General features: G+C 38.6%; 18 non-coding genes across 18 annotated transcripts; all 18 read left to right on the forward strand.

The window, feature by feature from the left end:
• Positions 1–655: 655 nt before the first annotated feature.
• On the forward strand, positions 656–727 carry trnac-gca (transfer RNA cysteine (anticodon GCA)). The gene has a single exon. It is a non-coding gene; the product is annotated as a tRNA-Cys (tRNA).
• Positions 728–1,409: 682 nt separating this feature from the next.
• Positions 1,410–1,481, forward strand: trnac-gca (transfer RNA cysteine (anticodon GCA)). Its single transcript has one exon. It is a non-coding gene; the product is annotated as a tRNA-Cys (tRNA).
• A 1,054-nt stretch (positions 1,482–2,535) lies between these two features.
• On the forward strand, positions 2,536–2,607 carry trnac-gca (transfer RNA cysteine (anticodon GCA)). Its single transcript has one exon. It is a non-coding gene; the product is annotated as a tRNA-Cys (tRNA).
• A 304-nt stretch (positions 2,608–2,911) lies between these two features.
• trnac-gca (transfer RNA cysteine (anticodon GCA)) lies at positions 2,912–2,983 on the forward strand. Its single transcript has one exon. It is a non-coding gene; the product is annotated as a tRNA-Cys (tRNA).
• A 1,053-nt stretch (positions 2,984–4,036) lies between these two features.
• On the forward strand, positions 4,037–4,108 carry trnac-gca (transfer RNA cysteine (anticodon GCA)). The gene has a single exon. It is a non-coding gene; the product is annotated as a tRNA-Cys (tRNA).
• Positions 4,109–4,790: 682 nt separating this feature from the next.
• Positions 4,791–4,862, forward strand: trnac-gca (transfer RNA cysteine (anticodon GCA)). The gene has a single exon. It is a non-coding gene; the product is annotated as a tRNA-Cys (tRNA).
• A 303-nt stretch (positions 4,863–5,165) lies between these two features.
• trnac-gca (transfer RNA cysteine (anticodon GCA)) lies at positions 5,166–5,237 on the forward strand. Its single transcript has one exon. It is a non-coding gene; the product is annotated as a tRNA-Cys (tRNA).
• Positions 5,238–5,918: 681 nt separating this feature from the next.
• trnac-gca (transfer RNA cysteine (anticodon GCA)) lies at positions 5,919–5,990 on the forward strand. Its single transcript has one exon. It is a non-coding gene; the product is annotated as a tRNA-Cys (tRNA).
• Positions 5,991–6,672: 682 nt separating this feature from the next.
• trnac-gca (transfer RNA cysteine (anticodon GCA)) lies at positions 6,673–6,744 on the forward strand. The gene has a single exon. It is a non-coding gene; the product is annotated as a tRNA-Cys (tRNA).
• A 303-nt stretch (positions 6,745–7,047) lies between these two features.
• trnac-gca (transfer RNA cysteine (anticodon GCA)) lies at positions 7,048–7,119 on the forward strand. Its single transcript has one exon. It is a non-coding gene; the product is annotated as a tRNA-Cys (tRNA).
• A 674-nt stretch (positions 7,120–7,793) lies between these two features.
• trnac-gca (transfer RNA cysteine (anticodon GCA)) lies at positions 7,794–7,865 on the forward strand. Its single transcript has one exon. It is a non-coding gene; the product is annotated as a tRNA-Cys (tRNA).
• Positions 7,866–8,915: 1,050 nt separating this feature from the next.
• trnac-gca (transfer RNA cysteine (anticodon GCA)) lies at positions 8,916–8,987 on the forward strand. Its single transcript has one exon. It is a non-coding gene; the product is annotated as a tRNA-Cys (tRNA).
• Positions 8,988–10,037: 1,050 nt separating this feature from the next.
• Positions 10,038–10,109, forward strand: trnac-gca (transfer RNA cysteine (anticodon GCA)). The gene has a single exon. It is a non-coding gene; the product is annotated as a tRNA-Cys (tRNA).
• A 2,918-nt stretch (positions 10,110–13,027) lies between these two features.
• Positions 13,028–13,099, forward strand: trnac-gca (transfer RNA cysteine (anticodon GCA)). The gene has a single exon. It is a non-coding gene; the product is annotated as a tRNA-Cys (tRNA).
• A 1,040-nt stretch (positions 13,100–14,139) lies between these two features.
• Positions 14,140–14,211, forward strand: trnac-gca (transfer RNA cysteine (anticodon GCA)). The gene has a single exon. It is a non-coding gene; the product is annotated as a tRNA-Cys (tRNA).
• A 1,050-nt stretch (positions 14,212–15,261) lies between these two features.
• trnac-gca (transfer RNA cysteine (anticodon GCA)) lies at positions 15,262–15,333 on the forward strand. The gene has a single exon. It is a non-coding gene; the product is annotated as a tRNA-Cys (tRNA).
• A 1,420-nt stretch (positions 15,334–16,753) lies between these two features.
• trnac-gca (transfer RNA cysteine (anticodon GCA)) lies at positions 16,754–16,825 on the forward strand. The gene has a single exon. It is a non-coding gene; the product is annotated as a tRNA-Cys (tRNA).
• A 1,048-nt stretch (positions 16,826–17,873) lies between these two features.
• Positions 17,874–17,945, forward strand: trnac-gca (transfer RNA cysteine (anticodon GCA)). The gene has a single exon. It is a non-coding gene; the product is annotated as a tRNA-Cys (tRNA).
• Positions 17,946–20,277: the final 2,332 nt, after the last annotated feature.

Consider the following 20,277-nt stretch of genomic DNA (forward strand, 5'->3'; position numbering starts at 1 on the left):
ACGGTTTGAGTATTCTTTTTTAGATTATGTTACTCAATCTAAAATGTTCCTCATTTGATTTTTTTTCTCTCAGTCTAACAGTACCAAACAGAGTGGGTAGTCTGCTGCTCTTGAGATCCAGAGGTGTCAGGTAATTTTTTTCTTTCTATCCACTTGAAATCAAATACATTACTGGTGTGTTTTCCAAGAGGGAGAGTTTTTGAAGAGGCAAAATAACTCTCCATCTAAAATGGCCCTTGTTAGACAGTTTTTTCCTCTTTCACAGTTTGTGACAGAGGGGGTATAGCTCAGTGGTAGAGCATTTTTTACTGCAGATCAAGAGGTCCCAGGTTCAAATCCTGGTGCCCCCTTGATGTCAAGTACTAACTAATTGTATCTTGAGAGTCGGAGTGCTCATTTTTAGGAGTTGTTACTCAATCTAAAATGTCCCTCATTTGATGTTTTTTTCTCTCAGTCTAGCAGTACCAAACAGAGTGGGTAGTCTGCTGCTCTTGAGATCCAGAGGTGTCAGGTAATTTTTTTTTCTATCCACTTGAAATCAAATACATTACTGGTGTGTTTTCCAAGAGGGAGAGTTTTTGAAGAGGCAAAATAACTCTCCATCTAAAATGACCCTTGTTAGACAGTTTTTCCCTTCTTACACAGTTTCTGACAGAGGGGTATAGCTCAGTGGTAGAGCATTTGACTGCAGATCAAGAGGTCCCAGGTTCAAGTCCTGGTGCCCCCTTAATATCAAGTACTATCTAATTGTATCTTTAGAGTCAGAGTGCTCATTTTCAGGAGTTGTTACTCAATTTAAAATGTCCCTCATTTGATGTTTTTTCTCTCAGTCTAACAGTACCAAACAGAGTGGGTAGTCTGCTGCTCTGGAGATTCAGAGGTGTCAAGCAATTTTTTTTTCTATCCACTTGAAATCAAATACATTACTGGTGTGTTTTACAAGAGGGAGAGTTTTTGAAGAGGCAAAATAACTCTCCGTCTAAAATGGCCCTTGTTAGACAGTTTTTCCCTCTTACACAGTTTCTGACAGAGGGGGTATAGCTCAGTGGTAGAGCATTTGACTGCAGATCAAGCGGTCCCACTTTCAAATTCTGGTGCCCCCTTAAAATCAAGTGCTTTCTAAGTGTATCTTGACGGTTAGAGTATTCTTTTTTAGATTATGTTACTCAATCTAAAATGTCCCTCATTTGATGTTTTTTCTCTCAGTCTAACAGTACCAAACAGAGTGGGTAGTCTGCTGCTCTGGAGATTCAGAGGTGTCCGGTAATTTTTTTCTTTCTATCCACTTGAAATCAAATACATTACTGGTGTGTTTTACAAGAGGGAGAGTTTTTGAAGAGGCAAAATAACTCTCCATCTAAAATGGCCCTTGTTAGAAAGTTTTTCCCTCTTACACAGTTTGTGACAGAGGGGGTATAGCTCGGTGGTAGAGCATTTGACTGCAGATCAAGAGGTCTCAGGTTCAAATCCTGGTGCCCCCTTGATCTCAAGTATTATCTAATTGTATCTTTAGAGTCGGAGTGCTCATTTTCAGGAGTTGTTACTCAATCTAAAATGTCCATCATTTGATATTTTTTCTCTCAGTCAGACAGTTCCAAACAAAGGTGGAAGTGCGATAGACTTCAGATCAAGAGGACCCAGGTTCAAATCCTTTAGTGAACTTGAAATCAAATACTTTTTAATGTGTGCTTTCAAAGAGAGAGTGTTCTTTATTAGGTTATGTAGATCTCCATCTTAAATGTCCCTTATTGGACAATTTTTGGACATTCTTCCATTTGCGTGGGAAAAGCTCAGTGGTAGAGAATTTGACTGCAGATCAAGCGGTCCCAGTTTCAAATTCTGGTGCCCCCTTAAAATCAAGTGCTTTCTAAGTGTATCTTGACGGTTAGAGTATTCTTTTTTAGATTATGTTACTCAATCTAAAATGTTCCTCATTTGATGTTTTTTCTCTCAGTCTAACAGTACCAAACAGAGTGGGTAGTCTGCTGCTTTTGAGATCCAGAGGTGTCAGGTAATTTTTTTCTTTCTATCCACTCGAAATCAAATACATTACTGGTGTGTTTTCCAAGAGGGAGAGTTTTTGAAGAGGCAAAATAACTCTCCATCTAAAATGGCCCTTGTTAGACAGTTTTTTCCTCTTACACAGTGTCTGACAGAGGGGGTATAGCTCAGTGGTAGAGCATTTGACTGCAGATCAAGCGGTCCCACTTTCAAATTCTGGTGCCCCCTTAAAATCAAGTGCTTTCTAAGTGTATCTTGACGGTTTGAGTATTCTTTTTTAGATTATGTTACTCAATCTAAAATGTTCCTCATTTGATGTTTTTTCTCTCAGTCTAACAGTACCAAACAGAGTGGGTAGTCTGCTGCTCTTGAGATCCAGAGGTGTCAGGTAATTTTTTTCTTTCTATCCACTTGAAATCAAATACATTACTGGTGTGTTTTCCAAGAGGGAGAGTTTTTGAAGAGGCAAAATAACTCTCCATCTAAAATGGCCCTTGTTAGACAGTTTTTTCCTCTTTCATAGTTTGTGACAGAGGGGGTATAGCTCAGTGGTAGAGCATTTGACTGCAGTTCAAGAGGTCCCAGGTTCAAATCCTGGTTCCCCCTTGATGTCAAGTTATATCTAATTGAATCTTTAGAGTCGGAGTGCTCATTTTCAGGAGTTGTTACTCAATCTAAAATGTCCCTCATTTGATGTTTTTTCTCTCAGTCTAACAGTACCAAACAGAGTGGGTAGTCTGCTGCTCTGGAGATTCAGAGGTGTCCGGTAACTTTTTTTTCTATCCACTTGAAATCAAATACATTACTGGTGTGTTTTACAAGAGGGAGAGTTTTTGAAGAGGCAAAATAACTCTCCATCTAAAATGGCCCTTGTTAGACAGTTTTTCCCTCTTACACAGTTTGTGACAGAGGGGGTATAGCTCAGTGGTAGAGCATTTGACTGCAGATCAAGAGGTCCCTGGTTCAAATCCTGGTGCCCCCTTGATCTCAAGTATTATCTAATTGTATCTTTAGAGTCGGAGTGCTCATTTTCAGGAGTTGTTACTCAATCTAAAATGTCCATCATTTGATATTTTTTCTCTCAGTCAGACAGTTCCAAACAAAGGTGGAAGTGCGATAGACTTCAGATCAAGAGGACCCAGGTTCAAATCCTTTAGTGAACTTGAAATCAAATACTTTTTAATGTGTGCTTTCAAAGAGAGAGTGTTCTTTATTAGGTTATGTAGATCTCCATCTTAAATGTCCCTTATTGGACAATTTTTGGACATTCTTCCATTTGCGTGGGAAAAGCTCAGTGGTAGAGAATTTGACTGCAGATCAAGCGGTCCCAGTTTCAAATTCTGGTGCCCCCTTAAAATCAAGTGCTTTCTAAGTGTATCTTGACGGTTAGAGTATTCTTTTTTAGATTATGTTACTCAATCTAAAATGTTCCTCATTTGATGTTTTTTCTCTCAGTCTAACAGTACCAAACAGAGTGGGTAGTCTGCTGCTTTTGAGATCCAGAGGTGTCAGGTAATTTTTTTCTTTCGATCCACTCAAAATCAAATACATTACTGGTGTGTTTTCCAAGAGGGAGAGTTTTTGAAGAGGCAAAATAACTCTCCATCTAAAATGGCCCTTGTTAGACAGTTTTTTCCTCTTACACAGTGTCTGACAGAGGGGGTATAGCTCAGTGGTAGAGCATTTGACTGCAGATCAAGCGGTCCCACTTTCAAATTCTGGTGCCCCCTTAAAATCAAGTGCTTTCTAAGTGTATCTTGACGGTTTGAGTATTCTTTTTTAGATTATGTTACTCAATCTAAAATGTTCCTCATTTGATGTTTTTTCTCTCAGTCTAACAGTACCAAACAGAGTGGGTAGTCTGCTGCTCTTGAGATCCAGAGGTGTCAGGTAATTTTTTTCTTTCTATCCACTTGAAATCAAATACATTACTGGTGTGTTTTCCAAGAGGGAGAGTTTTTGAAGAGGCAAAATAACTCTCCATAAAATTGGCCCTTGTTAGACAGTTTTTTCCTCTTTCATAGTTTGTGACAGAGGGGGTATAGCTCAGTGGTAGAGCATTTGACTGCAGTTCAAGAGGTCCCAGGTTCAAATCCTGGTTCCCCCTTGATGTCAAGTAATATCTAATTGAATCTTTAGAGTTGGAGTGCTCATTTTCAGGAGTTGTTACTCAATCTAAAATGTCCCTCATTTGATGTTTTTTCTCTCAGTCTAACAGTACCAAACAGAGTGGGTAGTCTGCTGCTCTGGAGATTCAGAGGTGTCAGGCAATTTTTTTTTCTATCCACTTGAAATCAAATACATTACTGGTGTGTTTTACAAGAGGGAGAGTTTTTGAAGAGGCAAAATAACTCTCCGTCTAAAATGGCCCTTGTTAGACAGTTTTTCCCTCTTACACAGTTTCTGACAGAGGGGGTATAGCTCAGTGGTAGAGCATTTGACTGCAGATCAAGCGGTCCCACTTTCAAATTCTGGTGCCCCCTTAAAATCAAGTGCTTTCTAAGTGTATCTTGACGGTTTGAGTATTCTTTTTTAGATTATGTTACTCAATCTAAAATGTTCCTCATTTGATGTTTTTTCTCTCAGTCTAACAGTACCAAACAGAGTGGGTAGTCTGCTGCTCTTGAGATCCAGAGGTGTCAGGTAATTTTTTTCTTTCTATCCACTTGAAATCAAATACATTACTGGTTTGTTTTCCAAGAGGGAGAGTTTTTGAAGAGGCAAAATAACTCTCCATCTAAAATGGCCCTTGTTAGACAGTTTTTTCCTCTTTCACAGGTTGTGACAGAGGGGGTATAGCTCAGTGGTAGAGCATTTGACTGCAGATCAAGAGGTCCCAGGTTCAAATCCTGGTGCCCCCTTGATGTCAAGTACAAACTAATTGTATCTTCAGAGTCGGAGTGCTCATTTTTAGGAGTTGTTACTCAATCTAAAATGTCCCTCATTTGATGTTTTTTCTCTCAGTCTAGCAGTACCAAACAGAGTGGGTAGTCTGCTGCTCTTGAGATCCAGAGGTGTCAGGTAATTTTTTTTTCTATCCACTTGAAATCAAATACATTACTGGTGTGTTTTCCAAGAGGGAGAGTTTTTGAAGAGGCAAAATAACTCTCCATCTAAAATGACCCTTGTTAGACAGTTTTTCCCTCTTACACAGTTTCTGACAGAGGGGTATAGCTCAGTGGTAGAGCATTTGACTGCAGATCAAGAGGTCCCAGGTTCAAGTCCTGGTGCCCCCTTAATATCAAGTACTATCTAATTGTATCTTTAGAGTCAGAGTGCTCATTTTCAGGAGTTGTTACTCAATTTAAAATGTCCCTCATTTGATGTTTTTTCTCTCAGTCTAACAGTACCAAACAGAGTGGGTAGTCTGCTACTCTTGAGATTCAGAGGTGTCCGGTAACTTTTTTTTCTATCCACTTGAAATCAAATACATTACTGGTGTGTTTTACAAGAGGGAGAGTTTTTGAAGAGGCAAAATAACTCTCCATCTAAAATGGCCCTTGTTAGACAGTTTTTTCCTCTTACACAGTGTCTGACAGAGGGGGTATAGCTCAGTGGTAGAGCATTTGACTGCAGATCAAGCGGTCCCACTTTCAAATTCTGGTGCCCCCTTAAAATCAAGTGCTTTCTAAGTGTATCTTGACGGTTTGAGTATTCTTTTTTAGATTATGTTACTCAATCTAAAATGTTCCTCATTTGATGTTTTTTCTCTCAGTCTAACAGTACCAAACAGAGTGGGTAGTCTGCTGCTCTTGAGATCCAGAGGTGTCAGGTAATTTTTTTCTTTCTATCCACTTGAAATCAAATACATTACTGGTGTGTTTTCCAAGAGGGAGAGTTTTTGAAGAGGCAAAATAACTCTCCATAAAATTGGCCCTTGTTAGACAGTTTTTTCCTCTTTCATAGTTTGTGACAGAGGGGGTATAGCTCAGTGGTAGAGCATTTGACTGCAGTTCAAGAGGTCCCAGGTTCAAATCCTGGTTCCCCCTTGATGTCAAGTAATATCTAATTGAATCTTTAGAGTTGGAGTGCTCATTTTCAGGAGTTGTTACTCAATCTAAAATGTCCCTCATTTGATGTTTTTTCTCTCAGTCTAACAGTACCAAACAGAGTGGGTAGTCTGCTGCTCTGGAGATTCAGAGGTGTCAGGCAATTTTTTTTTCTATCCACTTGAAATCAAATACATTACTGGTGTGTTTTACAAGAGGGAGAGTTTTTGAAGAGGCAAAATAACTCTCCGTCTAAAATGGCCCTTGTTAGACAGTTTTTCCCTCTTACACAGTTTCTGACAGAGGGGGTATAGCTCAGTGGTAGAGCATTTGACTGCAGATCAAGCGGTCCCACTTTCAAATTCTGGTGCCCCCTTAAAATCAAGTGCTTTCTAAGTGTATCTTGACGGTTTGAGTATTCTTTTTTAGATTATGTTACTCAATCTAAAATGTTCCTCATTTGATGTTTTTTCTCTCAGTCTAACAGTACCAAACAGAGTGGGTAGTCTGCTGCTCTTGAGATCCAGAGGTGTCAGGTAATTTTTTTCTTTCTATCCACTTGAAATCAAATACATTACTGGTGTGTTTTACAAGAGGGAGAGTTTTTGAAGAGGCAAAATAACTCTCCATCTAAAATGGCCCTTGTTAGACAGTTTTTTCCTCTTTCACAGTTTGTGACAGAGGGGGTATAGCTCAGTGGTAGAGCATTTGACTGCAGATCAAGAGGTCCCAGGTTCAAATCCTGGTGCCCCCTTGATGTCAAGTACTAACTAATTGTATCTTGAGAGTCGGAGTGCTCATTTTTAGGAGTTGTTACTCAATCTAAAATGTCCCTCATTTGATGTTTTTTCTCTCAGTCTAGCAGTACCAAACAGAGTGGGTAGTCTGCTGCTCTTGAGATCCAGAGGTGTCAGGTAATTTTTTTTTCTATCCACTTGAAATCAAATACATTACTGGTGTGTTTTCCAAGAGGGAGAGTTTTTGAAGAGGCAAAATAACTCTCCATCTAAAATGACCCTTGTTAGACAGTTTTTCCCTCTTACACAGTTTCTGACAGAGGGGTATAGCTCAGTGGTAGAGTATTTGACTGCAGATCAAGAGGTCCCAGGTTCAAGTCCTGGTGCCCCCTTAATATCAAGTACTATCTAATTGTATCTTTAGAGTCGGAGTGCTCATTTTCAGGAGTTGTTACTCAATCTAAAATGTCCATCATTTGATTTTTTTTCTCTCAGTCAGACAGTTCCAAACAAAGGTGGAAGTGCGATAGACTTCAGATCAAGAGGACTCAGGTTCTAATCCTTTAGTGAACTTGAAATCAAATACTTTTTAATGTGTGCTTTCAAAGAGAGAGTGTTCTTTATTAGGTTATGTAGATCTCCATCTTAAATGTCCCTTATTAGACAATTTTTGGACATTTTTCCATTAGCGTGGGAAAAGCTTAGTGGTAGAGAATTTGACTGCAGATCAAGCGGTCCCAGTTTCAAATTCTGGTGCCCCCTTAAAATCAAGTGCTTTCTAAGTGTATCTTGACGGTTAGAGTATTCTTTTTTAGAATATGTTACTCAATCTAAAATGTCCCTCATTTGATGTGTTTTCTCTCAGTCTAACAGTACCAAACAGAGTGGGTAGTCTGCTGCTCTTGAGATCCAGAGGTGTCAGGTAAAAAAAATTTCTATCCATTTGAAATCAAATACATTACTGGTGTGTTTTACAAGAGGGAGAGTTTTTGAAGAGGCAAAATAACTCTCCATCTAAAATGGCCCTTGTTAGACAGTTTTTCCCTCTTACACAGTTTCTGAAAGAGGGGGTTTAGCTCAGTGGTAGAGCATTTGACTGCAGATCAAGAGGTCCTAGGTTCAAATCCTGGTGCCCCCTTGATGTCAAGTACTATCTAATTGTATCTTTAGAGTCGGAGTGCTCATTTTCAGGAGTTGTTACTCAATCTAAAATGTCCATCATTTGATGTTTTTTCTCTCAGTCAGACAGTTCCAAACAAAGGTGGAAGTGCGATAGACTTCAGATCAAGAGGACTCAGGTTCTAATCCTTTAGTGAACTTGAAATCAAATACTTTTTAATGTGTGCTTTCAAAGAGAGAGTGTTCTTTATTAGGTTATGTAGATCTCCATCTTAAATGTCCCTTATTAGACAATTTTTGGACATTTTTCCATTAGCGTGGGAAAAGCTTAGTGGTAGAGAATTTGACTGCAGATCAAGCGGTCCCAGTTTCAAATTCTGGTGCCCCCTTAAAATCAAGTGCTTTCTAAGTGTATCTTGACGGTTAGAGTATTCTTTTTTAGATTATGTTACTCAATCTAAAATGTCCCTCATTTGATGTTTTTTCTCTCAGTCTAACAGTACCAAACAGAGTGGGTAGTCTGCTGCTCTTGAGATCCAGAGGTGTCAGGTAATTTTTTTTTCTATCCACTTGAAATCAAATACATTACTGGTGTGTTTTCCAAGAGGGAGAGTTTTTGAAGAGGCAAAATAACGCTCCATCTAAAATGGCCCTTGTTAGACAGTTTATCCTTCTTATACAGTTTCTGACAGAGGGGGTATAGCTCAGTGGTAGAGCATTTGACTGCAGATCATTAGGTCCTAGGTTCAAATCCTGATGCTCCCTTGATGTCAAGTACTATCTAATTGTATCTTGAGAGATAGAGTGCTCATTTTCAGGTGTTGTTCATCAATCTAAAATGTCCCTCATTTGATGTTTTTTCTCTCAGTCTAACAGTACCAAACAGAGTGGGTAGTCTGCTGCTCTTGAGATCCAGAGGTGTCAGCAAATTTTTTTTTCTATCCACTTGAAATCAAATACATTACTGGTGTGTTTTCCAAGAGGGAGAGTTTTTGAAGAGGCAAAATAACTCTCCATCTAAAATGGCCCTTGTTAGACAGTTTATCCTTCTTACACAGTTTCTGAAAGAGGGGGTTTAGCTCAGTGGTAGAGCATTTGACTGCAGATCAAGAGGTCCTAGGTTCAAATCCTGGTGCCCCCTTGATGTCAAGTACTATCTAATTGTATCTTTAGAGTCGGAGTGCTCATTTTCAGGAGTTGTTACTCAATCTAAAATGTCCATCATTTGATGTTTTTTCTCTCAGTCAGACAGTTCCAAACAAAGGTGGAAGTGCGATAGACTTCAGATCAAGAGGACTCAGGTTCTAATCCTTTAGTGAACTTGAAATCAAATACTATTTAATGTGTGCTTTCAAAGAGAGAGTGTTCTTTATTAGGTTATGTAGATCTCCATCTTAAATGTCCCTTATTAGACAATTTTTGGACATTTTTCCATTAGCGTGGGAAAAGCTTAGTGGTAGAGAATTTGACTGCAGATCAAGCGGTCCCAGTTTCAAATTCTGGTGCCCCCTTAAAATCAAGTGCTTTCTAAGTGTATCTTGACGGTTAGAGTATTCTTTTTTAGATTATGTTACTCAATCTAAAATGTCCCTCATTTGATGTTTTTTCTCTCAGTCTAACAGTACCAAACAGAGTGGGTAGTCTGCTGCTCTTGAGATCCAGAGGTGTCAGGTAATTTTTTTTTCTATCCACTTGAAATCAAATACATTACTGGTGTGTTTTCCAAGACGGAGAGTTTTTGAAGAGGCAAAATAACTCTCCATCTAAAATGGCCCTTGTTAGACAGTTTATCCTTCTTATACAGTTTCTGACAGAGGGGGTATAGCTCAGTGGTAGAGCATTTGACTGCAGATCATTAGGTCCTAGGTTCAAATCCTGGTGCTCCCTTGATGTCAAGTACTATCTAATTGTATCTTGAGAGATAGAGTGCTCATTTTCAGGTGTTGTTCATCAATCTAAAATGTCCCTCATTTGATGTTTTTTCTCTCAGTCTAACAGTACCAAACAGAGTGGGTAGTCTGCTGCTCTTGAGATCCAGAGGTGTCAGCAAATTTTTTTTTCTATCCACTTGAAATCAAATACATTACTGGTGTGTTTTCCAAGAGGGAGAGTTTTTGAAGAGGCAAAATAACTCTCCATCTAAAATGGCCCTTGTTAGACAGTTTATCCTTCTTACACAGTTTCTGAAAGAGGGGGTTTAGCTCAGTGGTAGAGCATTTGACTGCAGATCAAGAGGTCCTAGGTTCAAATCCTGGTGCCCCCTTGATGTCAAGTACTATCTAATACTATCTTTAGAGTCGGAGTGCTCATTTTCAGGAGTTGTTACTCAATCTAAAATGTCCATCATTTGATGTTTTTTCTCTCAGTCAGACAGTTCCAAACAAAGGTGGAAGTGCGATAGACTTCAGATCAAGAGGACTCAGGTTCTAATCCTTTAGTGAACTTGAAATCAAATACTTTTTAATGTGTGCTTTCAAAGAGAGAGTGTTCTTTATTAGGTTATGTAGATCTCCATCTTAAATGTCCCTTATTAGACAATTTTTGGACATTTTTCCATTAGCGTGGGAAAAGCTTAGTGGTAGAGAATTTGACTGCAGATCAAGCGGTCCCAGTTTCAAATTCTGGTGCCCCCTTAAAATCAAGTGCTTTCTAAGTGTATCTTGACGGTTAGAGTATTCTTTTTTAGATTATGTTACTCAATCTAAAATGTCCCTCATTTGATGTTTTTTCTCTCAGTCTAACAGTACCAAACAGAGTGGGTAGTCTGCTGCTCTTGAGATCCAGAGGTGTCAGGTAATTTTTTTTTCTATCCACTTGAAATCAAATACATTACTGGTGTGTTTTCCAAGAGGGAGAGTTTTTGAAGAGGCAAAATAACTCTCCATCTAAAATGGCCCTTGTTAGACAGTTTATCCTTCTTATACAGTTTCTGACAGAGGGGGTATAGCTCAGTGGTAGAGCATTTGACTGCAGATCATTAGGTCCTAGGTTCAAATCCTGGTGCTCCCTTGATGTCAAGTACTATCTAATTGTATCTTGAGAGATAGAGTGCTCATTTTCAGGTGTTGTTCATCAATCTAAAATGTCCCTCATTTGATGTTTTTTCTCTCAGTCTAACAGTACCAAACAGAGTGGGTAGTCTGCTGCTCTTGAGATCCAGAGGTGTCAGCAAATTTTTTTTTCTATCCACTTGAAATCAAATACATTACTGGTGTGTTTTCCAAGAGGGAGAGTTTTTGAAGAGGCAAAATAACTCTCCATCTAAAATGGCCCTTGTTAGACAGTTTATCCTTCTTACACAGTTTCTGAAAGAGGGGGTTTAGCTCAGTGGTAGAGCATTTGACTGCAGATCAAGAGTTCCTAGGTTCAAATCCTGGTGCCCCCTTGATGTCAAGTACTATCTAATTGTATCTTTAGAGTCGGAGTGCTCATTTTCAGGAGTTGTTACTCAATCTAAAATGTCCATCATTTGATGTTTTTTCTCTCAGTCAGACAGTTCCAAACAAAGGTGGAAGTGCGATAGACTTCAGATCAAGAGGACTCAGGTTCTAATCCTTTAGTGAACTTGAAATCAAATACTATTTAATGTGTGCTTTCAAAGAGAGAGTGTTCTTTATTAGGTTATGTAGATCTCCATCTTAAATGTCCCTTATTAGACACTTTTTGGACATTTTTCCATTAGCGTGGGAAAAGCTTAGTGGTAGAGAATTTGACTGTAGATCAAGCGGTCCCAGTTTCAAATTCTGGTGCCCCCTTAAAATCAAGTGCTTTCTAAGTGTATCTTGACGGTTAGAGTATTCTTTTTTAGATTATGTTACTCAATCTAAAATGTCCCTCATTTGATGTGTTTTCTCTCAGTCTAACAGTACCAAACAGAGTGGGTAGTCTGCTGCTCTTGAGATCCAGAGGTGTCAGGTAAAAAATTTTTCTATCCATTTGAAATCAAATACATTACTGGTGTGTTTTACAAGAGGGAGAGTTTTTGAAGAGGCAAAATAACTCTCCATCTAAAATGGCCCTTGTTAGACAGTTTTACCCTCTTACACAGTTTCTGAAAGATGGGGTTTAGCTCAGTGGTAGAGCATTTGACTGCAGATCAAGAGGTCCTAGGTTCAAATCCTGGTGCCCCCTTGATGTCAAGTACTATCTAATAGTATCTTTAGAGTCGGAGTGCTCATTTTCAGGAGTTGTTACTCAATCTAAAATGTCCATCATTTGATGTTTTTTCTCTCAGTCAGACAGTTCCAAACAAAGGTGGAAGTGCGATAGACTTCAGATCAAGAGGACTCAGGTTCTAATCCTTTAGTGAACTTGAAATCAAATACTTTTTAATGTGTGCTTTCAAAGAGAGAGTGTTCTTTATTAGGTTATGTAGATCTCCATCTTAAATGTCCCTTATTAGACAATTTTTGGACATTTTTCCATTAGCGTGGGAAAAGCTTAGTGGTAGAGAATTTGACTGCAGATCAAGCGGTCCCAGTTTCAAATTCTGGTGACCCCTTAAAATCAAGTGCTTTCTAAGTGTATCTTGACGGTTAGAGTATTCTTTTTTAGATTATGTTACTCAATCTAAAATGTCCCTCATTTGATGTTTTTTCTCTCAGTCTAACAGTACCAAACAGAGTGGGTAGTCTGCTGCTCTTGAGATCCAGAGGTGTCAGGTAATTTTTTTTTCTATCCACTTGAAATCAAATACATTACTGGTGTGTTTTCCAAGAGGGAGAGTTTTTGAAGAGGCAAAATAACTCTCCATCTAAAATGGCCCTTGTTAGACAGTTTATCCTTCTTATACAGTTTCTGACAGAGGGGGTATAGCTCAGTGGTAGAGCATTTGACTGCAGATCATTAGGTCCTAGGTTCAAATCCTGGTGCTCCCTTGATGTCAAGTACTATCTAATTGTATCTTGAGAGATAGAGTGCTCATTTTCAGGTGTTGTTCATCAATCTAAAATGTTCCTCATTTGATGTTTTTTCTCTCAGTCTAACAGTACCAAACAGAGTGGGTAGTCTGCTGCTCTTGAGATCCAGAGGTGTCAGCAAATTTTTTTTTCTATCCACTTGAAATCAAATACATTACTGGTGTGTTTTCCAAGAGGGAGAGTTTTTGAAGAGGCAAAATAACTCTCCATCTAAAATGGCCCTTGTTAGACAGTTTATCCTTCTTACACAGTTTCTGAAAGAGGGGGTTTAGCTCAGTGGTAGAGCATTTGACTGCAGATCAAGAGGTCCTAGGTTCAAATCCTGGTGCCCCCTTGATGTCAAGTACTATCTTTAGAGTCGGAGTGCTCATTTTCAGGAGTTGTTACTCAATCTAAAATGTCCATCATTTGATGTTTTTTCTCTCAGTCAGACAGTTCCAAACAAAGGTGGAAGTGCGATAGACTTCAGATCAAGAGGACTCAGGTTCTAATCCTTTAGTGAACTTGAAATCAAATACTTTTTAATGTGTGCTTTCAAAGAGAGAGTGTTCTTTATTAGGTTATGTAGATCTCCATCTTAAATGTCCCTTATTAGACAATTTTTGGACATTTTTCCATTAGCGTGGGAAAAGCTTAGTGGTAGAGAATTTGACTGCAGATCAAGCGGTCCCAGTTTCAAATTCTGGTGCCCCCTTAAAATCAAGTGCTTTCTAAGTGTATCTTGACGGTTAGAGTATTCTTTTTTAGATTATGTTACTCAATCTAAAATGTCCCTCATTTGATGTTTTTTCTCTCAGTCTAACAGTACCAAACAGAGTGGGTAGTCTGCTGCTCTTGAGATCCAGAGGTGTCAGGTAATTTTTTTTTCTATCCACTTGAAATCAAATACATTACTGGTGTGTTTTCCAAGAGGGAGAGTTTTTGAAGAGGCAAAATAACTCTCCATCTAAAATGGCCCTTGTTAGACAGTTTATCCTTCTTATACAGTTTCTGACAGAGGGGGTATAGCTCAGTGGTAGAGCATTTGACTGCAGATCATTAGGTCCTAGGTTCAAATCCTGGTGCTCCCTTGATGTCAAGTACTATCTAATTGTATCTTGAGAGATAGAGTGCTCATTTTCAGGTGTTGTTCATCAATCTAAAATGTCCCTCATTTGATGTTTTTTCTCTCAGTCTAACAGTACCAAACAGAGTGGGTAGTCTGCTGCTCTTGAGATCCAGAGGTGTCAGCAAATTTTTTTTTCTATCCACTTGAAATCAAATACATTACTGGTGTGTTTTCCAAGAGGGAGAGTTTTTGAAGAGGCAAAATAACTCTCCATCTAAAATGGCCCTTGTTAGACAGTTTATCCTTCTTACACAGTTTCTGAAAGAGGGGGTTTAGCTCAGTGGTAGAGCATTTGACTGCAGATCAAGAGGTCCTAGGTTCAAATCCTGGTGCCCCCTTGATGTCAAGTACTATCTAATTGTATCTTTAGAGTCGGAGTGCTCATTTTCAGGAGTTGTTACTCAATCTAAAATGTCCATCATTTGATGTTTTTTCTCTCAGTCAGACAGTTCCAAACAAAGGTGGAAGTGCGATAGACTTCAGATCAAGAGGACTCAGGTTCTAATCCTTTAGTGAACTTGAAATCAAATACTTTTTAATGTGTGCTTTCAAAGAGAGAGTGTTCTTTATTAGGTTATGTAGATCTCCATCTTAAATGTCCCTTATTAGACAATTTTTGGACATTTTTCCATTAGCGTGGGAAAAGCTTAGTGGTAGAGAATTTGACTGCAGATCAAGCGGTCCCAGTTTCAAATTCTGGTGCCCCCTTAAAATCAAGTGCTTTCTAAGTGTATCTTGACGGTTAGAGTATTCTTTTTTAGATTATGTTACTCAATCTAAAATGTCCCTCATTTGATGTTTTTTCTCTCAGTCTAACAGTACCAAACAGAGTGGGTAGTCTGCTGCTCTTGAGATCCAGAGGTGTCAGGTAATTTTTTTTTCTATCCACTTGAAATCAAATACATTACTGGTGTGTTTTCCAAGAGGGAGAGTTTTTGAAGAGGCAAAATAACTCTCCATCTAAAATGGCCCTTGTTAGACAGTTTATCCTTCTTATACAGTTTCTGACAGAGGGGGTATAGCTCAGTGGTAGAGCATTTGACTGCAGATCATTAGGTCCTAGGTTCAAATCCTGGTGCTCCCTTGATGTCATGTACTATCTAATTGTATCTTGAGAGATAGAGTGCTCATTTTCAGGTGTTGTTCATCAATCTAAAATGTCCCTCATTTGATGTTTTTTCTCTCAGTCTAACAGTACCAAACAGAGTGGGTAGTCTGCTGCTCTTGAGATCCAGAGGTGTCAGCAAATTTTTTTTTCTATCCACTTGAAATCAAATACATTACTGGTGTGTTTTCCAAGAGGGAGAGTTTTTGAAGAGGCAAAATAACTCTCCATCTAAAATGGCCCTTGTTAGACAGTTTATCCTTCTTACACAGTTTCTGAAAGAGGGGGTTTAGCTCAGTGGTAGAGCATTTGACTGCAGATCAAGAGGTCCTAGGTTCAAATCCTGGTGCCCCCTTGATGTCAAGTACTATCTAATTGTATCTTTAGAGTCGGAGTGCTCATTTTCAGGAGTTGTTACTCAATCTAAAATGTCCATCATTTGATGTTTTTTCTCTCAGTCAGACAGTTCCAAACAAAGGTGGAAGTGCGATAGACTTCAGATCAAGAGGACTCAGGTTCTAATCCTTTAGTGAACTTGAAATCAAATACTATTTAATGTGTGCTTTCAAAGAGAGAGTGTTCTTTATTAGGTTATGTAGATCTCCATCTTAAATGTCCCTTATTAGACACTTTTTGGACATTTTTCCATTAGCGTGGGAAAAGCTTAGTGGTAGAGAATTTGACTGTAGATCAAGCGGTCCCAGTTTCAAATTCTGGTGCCCCCTTAAAATCAAGTGCTTTCTAAGTGTATCTTGACGGTTAGAGTATTCTTTTTTAGATTATGTTACTCAATCTAAAATGTCCCTCATTTGATGTGTTTTCTCTCAGTCTAACAGTACCAAACAGAGTGGGTAGTCTGCTGCTCTTGAGATCCAGAGGTGTCAGGTAAAAATTTTTTCTATCCATTTGAAATCAAATACATTACTGGTGTGTTTTACAAGAGGGAGAGTTTTTGAAGAGGCAAAATAACTCTCCATCTAAAATGGCCCTTGTTAGACAGTTTTTCCCTCTTACACAGTTTCTGAAAGATGGGGTTTAGCTCAGTGGTAGAGCATTTGACTGCAGATCAAGAGGTCCTAGGTTCAAATCCTGGTGCCCCCTTGATGTCAAGTACTATCTAATAGTATCTTTAGAGTCGGAGTGCTCATTTTCAGGAGTTGTTACTCAATCTAAAATGTCCATCATTTGATGTTTTTTCTCTCAGTCAGACAGTTCCAAACAAAGGTGGAAGTGCGATAGACTTCAGATCAAGAGGACTCAGGTTCTAATCCTTTAGTGAACTTGAAATCAAATACTTTTTAATGTGTGCTTTCAAAGAGAGAGTGTTCTTTATTAGGTTATGTAGATCTCCATCTTAAATGTCCCTTATTAGACAATTTTTGGACATTTTTCCATTAGCGTGGGAAAAGCTTAGTGGTAGAGAATTTGACTGCAGATCAAGCGGTCCCAGTTTCAAATTCTGGTGCCCCCTTAAAATCAAGTGCTTTCTAAGTGTATCTTGACGGTTAGAGTATTCTTTTTTAGATTATGTTACTCAATCTAAAATGTCCCTCATTTGATGTTTTTTCTCTCAGTCTAACAGTACCAAACAGAGTGGGTAGTCTGCTGCTCTTGAGATCCAGAGGTGTCAGCAAATTTTTTTTTCTATCCACTTGAAATCAAATACATTACTGGTGTGTTTTCCAAGAGGGAGAGTTTTTGAAGAGGCAAAATAACTCTCCATCTAAAATGGCCCTTGTTAGACAGTTTATCCTTCTTACACAGTTTCTGAAAGAGGGGGTTTAGCTCAGTGGTAGAGCATTTGACTGCAGATCAAGAGGTCCTAGGTTCAAATCCTGGTGCCCCCTTGATGTCAAGTACTATCTAATTGTATCTTTAGAGTCGGAGTGCTCATTTTCAGGAGTTGTTACTCAATCTAAAATGTCCATCATTTGATGTTTTTTCTCTCAGTCAGACAGTTCCAAACAAAGGTGGAAGTGCGATAGACTTCAGATCAAGAGGACAGGTTCTAATCCTTTAGTGAACTTGAAATCAAATACTATTTAATGTGTGCTTTCAAAGAGAGAGTGTTCTTTATTAGGTTATGTAGATCTCCATCTTAAATGTCCCTTATTAGACACTTTTTGGACATTTTTCCATTAGCGTGGGAAAAGCTTAGTGGTAGAGAATTTGACTGTAGATCAAGCGGTCCCAGTTTCAAATTCTGGTGCCCCCTTAAAATCAAGTGCTTTCTAAGTGTATCTTGACGGTTAGAGTATTCTTTTTTAGATTATGTTACTCAATCTAAAATGTCCCTCATTTGATGTGTTTTCTCTCAGTCTAACAGTACCAAACAGAGTGGGTAGTCTGCTGCTCTTGAGATCCAGAGGTGTCAGGTAAAAAATTTTTCTATCCATTTGAAATCAAATACATTACTGGTGTGTTTTACAAGAGGGAGAGTTTTTGAAGAGGCAAAATAACTCTCCATCTAAAATGGCCCTTGTTAGACAGTTTATCCTTCTTATACAGTTTCTGACAGAGGGGGTATAGCTCAGTGGTAGAGCATTTGACTGCAGATCATTAGGTCCTAGGTTCAAATCCTGGTGCTCCCTTGATGTCAAGTACTATCTAATTGTATCTTGAGAGATAGAGTGCTCATTTTCAGGTGTTGTTCATCAATCTAAAATGTCCCTCATTTGATGTTTTTTCTCTCAGTCTAACAGTACCAAACAGAGTGGGTAGTCTGCTGCTCTTGAGATCCAGAGGTGTCAGCAAATTTTTTTTTCTATCCACTTGAAATCAAATACATTACTGGTGTGTTTTCCAAGAGGGAGAGTTTTTGAAGAGGCAAAATAACTCTCCATCTAAAATGGCCCTTGTTAGACAGTTTATCCTTCTTACACAGTTTCTGAAAGAGGGGGTTTAGCTCAGTGGTAGAGCATTTGACTGCAGATCAAGAGGTCCTAGGTTCAAATCCTGGTGCCCCCTTGATGTCAAGTACTATCTAATTGTATCTTTAGAGTCGGAGTGCTCATTTTCAGGAGTTGTTACTCAATCTAAAATGTCCATCATTTGATGTTTTTTCTCTCAGTCAGACAGTTCCAAACAAAGGTGGAAGTGCGATAGACTTCAGATCAAGAGGACAGGTTCTAATCCTTTAGTGAACTTGAAATCAAATACTATTTAATGTGTGCTTTCAAAGAGAGAGTGTTCTTTATTAGGTTATGTAGATCTCCATCTTAAATGTCCCTTATTAGACACTTTTTGGAAATTTTTCCATTAGCGTGGGAAAAGCTTAGTGGTAGAGAATTTGACTGTAGATCAAGCGGTCCCAGTTTCAAATTCTGGTGCCCCCTTAAAATCAAGTGCTTTCTAAGTGTATCTTGACGGTTAGAGTATTCTTTTTTAGATTATGTTACTCAATCTAAAATGTCCCTCATTTGATGTGTTTTCTCTCAGTCTAACAGTACCAAACAGAGTGGGTAGTCTGCTGCTCTTGAGATCCAGAGGTGTCAGGTAAAAATTTTTTCTATCCATTTGAAATCAAATACATTACTGGTGTGTTTTACAAGAGGGAGAGTTTTTGAAGAGGCAAAATAACTCTCCATCTAAAATGGCCCTTGTTAGACAGTTTTTCCCTCTTACACAGTTTCTGAAAGATGGGGTTTAGCTCAGTGGTAGAGCATTTGACTGCAGATCAAGAGGTCCTAGGTTCAAATCCTGGTGCCCCCTTGATGTCAAGTACTATCTAATTGTATCTTTAGAGTCGGAGTGCTCATTTTCAGGAGTTGTTACTCAATCTAAAATGTCCATCATTTGATGTTTTTTCTCTCAGTCAGACAGTTCCAAACAAAGGTGGAAGTGCGATAGACTTCAGATCAAGAGGACTCAGGTTCTAATCCTTTAGTGAACTTGAAATCAAATACTTTTTAATGTGTGCTTTCAAAGAGAGAGTGTTCTTTATTAGGTTATGTAGATCTCCATCTTAAATGTCCCTTATTAGACAATTTTTGGACATTTTTCCATTAGCGTGGGAAAAGCTCAGTGGTAGAGAATTTGACTGCAGATCAAGCGGTCCCAGTTTCAAATTCTGGTGCCCCCTTAAAATCAAGTGCTTTCTAAGTGTATCTTGACGGTTAGAGTATTCTTTTTTAGATTATGTTACTCAATCTAAAATGTCCCTCATTTGATGTTTTTTCTCTCAGTCTAACAGTACCAAACAGAGTGGGTAGTCTGCTGCTCTTGAGATCCAGAGGTGTCAGGTAATTTTTTTTTCTATCCACTTGAAATCAAATACATTACTGGTGTGTTTTCCAAGAGGGAGAGTTTTTGAAGAGGCAAAATAACTCTCCATCTAAAATGGCCCTTATTAGACAGTTTATCCTTCTTATACAGTTTCTGAAAGAGGGGGTATAGCTCAGTGGTAGAGCATTTGACTGCACATCATTAGGTCCTAGGTTCAAATCCTGGTGCTCCCTTGATGTCAAGTACTATCTAATTGTATCTTGAGAGATAGAGTGCTCATTTTCAGGTGTTGTTCATCAATCTAAAATGTCCCTCATTTGATGTTTTTTCTCTCAGTCTAACAGTACCAAACAGAGTGGGTAGTCTGCTGCTCTTGAGATCCAGAGGTGTCAGCAAAATTTTTTTTCTATCCACTTGAAATCAAATACATTACTGGTGTGTTTTCCAAGAGGGAGAGTTTTTGAAGAGGCAAAATAACTCTCCATCTAAAATGGCCCTTGTTAGACAGTTTATCCTTCTTACACAGTTTCTGAAAGAAGGGGTTTAGCTCAGTGGTAGAGCATTTGACTGCAGATCAAGAGGTCCTAGGTTCAAATCCTGGTGCCCCCTTGATGTCAAGTACTATCTAATTGTATCTTTAGAGTCGGAGTGCTCATTTTCAGGAGTTGTTACTCAATCTAAAATGTCCATCATTTGATGTTTTTTCTCTCAGTCAGACAGTTCCAAACAAAGGTGGAAGTGCGATAGACTTCAGATCAAGAGGACAGGTTCTAATCCTTTAGTGAACTTGAAATCAAATACTATTTAATGTGTGCTTTCAAAGAGAGAGTGTTCTTTATTAGGTTATGTAGATCTCCATCTTAAATGTCCCTTATTAGACACTTTTTGGACATTTTTCCATTAGCGTGGGAAAAGCTTAGTGGTAGAGAATTTGACTGTAGATCAAGCGGTCCCAGTTTCAAATTCTGGTGCCCCCTTAAAATCAAGTGCTTTCTAAGTGTATCTTGACGGTTAGAGTATTCTTTTTTAGATTATGTTACTCAATCTAAAATGTCCCTCATTTGATGTGTTTTCT

The sequence above is a fragment of the Salvelinus fontinalis genome, chromosome 29 (genome assembly GCF_029448725.1).
Source record: "Salvelinus fontinalis isolate EN_2023a chromosome 29, ASM2944872v1, whole genome shotgun sequence".
In the NCBI taxonomy this organism is placed as follows: domain Eukaryota; kingdom Metazoa; phylum Chordata; class Actinopteri; order Salmoniformes; family Salmonidae; genus Salvelinus; species Salvelinus fontinalis.